The 2,644-nt window shown below is 55.5% G+C and overlaps 1 pseudogene across 1 annotated transcript; it reads left to right on the top strand.

The window, feature by feature from the left end:
- The first annotated feature begins 237 nt into the window (after positions 1 to 237).
- On the top strand, positions 238 to 2,165 carry LOC105548826 (annotated as a pseudogene). Its single transcript, XR_001007455.1, has one exon. The product of XR_001007455.1 is annotated as a tRNA (guanine(26)-N(2))-dimethyltransferase pseudogene (transcript).
- Positions 2,166 to 2,644: the final 479 nt, after the last annotated feature.

Raw genomic sequence — 2,644 nt, 5'->3', positions numbered from 1 at the left:
ATGGCTCACCATATGTAAATCAATCAATGTGATACATCATATCAGCAGAATGAAGGAGAAAAACCATATGATTATGTAAATTGAGGCTGAAAAATTATTTGATAGAATTTAACATCCATTCATGATTAAGGAAAAAAAAAAAACCAAAAGACTGGGAATAAAAGTAACATACCTCGACTGTGTCAACATGGTGGCACCCAGGTCCTAATTTGATTTCCTGTGGTTACGAAAAGAGCCCGGTTTACCGAGGTGCAGTCCCCAGGGCTGCCGAATCAGCAGCGATGGAGAGCGGCACCGGGCCCTGCAGAGAAGAGTGCCCACGTGAAGTCCAGCAGATGACAGTCACTGAGGGGGCTGCCAAAATCCCAGCGCCAACGAGGTCTTTTATAACCTGGTGCAGGAATTCAATCGGAACCTGACATGTGCTGTGATCATCGAGTTTGCTCGCATTCAGCTTGGGGCCAAAGGAATCCAGATCAAGGTGCCAGGAGAGGATACGCAAAAGGTGGTCGTGGACTCATTAAAGCAAGAGGAAGAAAAGGCTGAACTGAAAGAGAGTGAAAACCTGGCCTCAGAAGACCAACCTCGCACAGCGGCGGTGAGGGAGATCTGTGAGGAAGGCCTGCATGTGCTGGAAGGCCTGGCAGCTTCAAGCCTATGTTCCATTCGATTTGCCGTAGAGGTGCCTGGGCTCAGATCTGTGGTTGCAAACGATGCCTCTGCCCGGGCTGTGGATCTCATACGCCGGCATGTGCAGCTCAATGATATGGCCCACCTGGTACAGCCCAGCCAAGTAGATGCCCGGATGCTGATGTACCAGCACCAGAGGGTGTCAGAGAGGTTCGACGTCATCCATCTGGAGCCCTGTGGCAGCCCTGGCCCCTTCACGGATGCAGCTGTGCAGGCTGTGAGTGAAGGAGAGTTGCTGTGCGTGACCTGCACGGACATGGCGGTGCCGGCGGGGAACAGCGGGGAGACTGTTACAGCAAATACGGTGCCATGGCCCTCAAGAGCCGGGCCTGTCACAAGATGGCCCTGAGAATCCTCTTGCACAGCCTGAACCTCTGCGCCAACCGTTACCAGCGCTTCGTAGTACCGCTGCTCAGCACAGCGCCAACTTCTACGTGCGTGTTTTTGTCCGTGTCTTCGCCGGCCAGCCCAAGGTTCAGCCCTCAGCCAGCAAGCAAGCGCTGGTGTTCCAGTGTGTGGGCTGCGGGGCCTTCCACCTTCAGCGACTCGGCAGAGCGTCAGGAGTTCCCCAGCGGCCGGGTCAAGTTTTCTGCAGCCTATGTTCCCCCCGTGACCCCGAGTGTGAACACTGTGGGCAGTGACACCAGCTTGGTTGCTCCATGTGGGCAGAGCCCATCCAAGACCTGGATTTCGTGGGCTGTGTACTAGAGGCTGTGCGCACTAACCCCAGCCGCTTCCACACCTCGGGGCGGATCCGAAGGGTCCTGAGCGTCATCACTGAGGAGCTTCCGGATATGCCTCTGTACTGCACCCTGGACCAGCAGAGCAGCACCATCCGCTGCAACATGCCCAGCCTCCCGTCCTTGCGGTCAGCCCTCCTCCACGCTCACTTCCGGGTCTCGCTCTCCCAGGCCGGTAAGAAGGCTGTGAAGACGGATGCCCCCGCCTCCGCCCTCTGCAACATCATGCGCTGCTGGAAGAAGGAATGTCCGGTGAAACGGGAGTGACTCTCAGACACCAGCCCAGTGTTCCGCATTTTCAGTGTGGAGCCCAGGCTGCAGGCCAACTTCACCATCCGGGAAATTACCAACCCCAGCTCCCGCCAGCGAGGACCCAAGCGCTTCCGGGCCAACCCGGAAGCCAACTGGGGTCCCCATCCTCATGCCTGGCCAGGGAACAAGGCGGCCGGCAAAGTTATGGAGTAGAGACGCAGGCTGCTTCGGAACAAGCGGAAGGAGCCGCTTTGGAACAAGCGGAAGGAGCCGCCAGAGGGCAGGGCCCATCGAGCTGCCCTGCTCAAGACATTTCCTTGCAAAAGCTTTAAGGAGGGCACCTGTCAACGCGGAGACCAGTGCTGCTACTCCCGCAGCCCCCCGACACCCGGGGTCTCTGCTGATGCTGCCACTGACTGTCCAGAGACCTCCAGTTACAGCCCCCTTGGACCTGGGGCTGCCGCCAGGCCAGGCATACCCTGAACCAATAAAGAGATGTTGGCCGGGCGCTGCAGTTCACGCCTGTAATCCCAGCACTTTGGGAGCCCGAGGCGGGCGGATCATGAGGTCAAGAGATCGAGACCATTCTGACCAACATGGTGAAACCCCGTCTCTACTAAAAGTACAAAAAATTAGCTGGGCGTAGTGGCACGAGCCTGTAGTCCCAGCTACTGGGGAGGCTGAGGCAGGAGAATCGCTTGAACCCGGGAGGCAGAGGTTGCAGTTAGCCAAGATGAGGCCACTGCACTCCAGCCTGGCAACAGAGCGAGACTCCGTCTCAAAAAAAAAAAAAAAAAGAAAGAAAGAAAGAAAACACAACAACAACAAAAAACAGAGATGTCACATAACCGTCTCCCGATAAAAATTAAAAAAAGAGAAGTAATATACCTCAACATAATAAAAGTCATGTATGACACCCACACCCACAGCTAGCATCACATTGAATGGGGAAAAGATGAAAG

This window comes from Mandrillus leucophaeus, unplaced genomic scaffold (genome assembly GCF_000951045.1).
Source record: "Mandrillus leucophaeus isolate KB7577 unplaced genomic scaffold, Mleu.le_1.0 Scaffold422, whole genome shotgun sequence".
Taxonomy (NCBI): domain Eukaryota; kingdom Metazoa; phylum Chordata; class Mammalia; order Primates; family Cercopithecidae; genus Mandrillus; species Mandrillus leucophaeus.
This window is presented reverse-complemented; position numbering and strand designations above follow the sequence as displayed.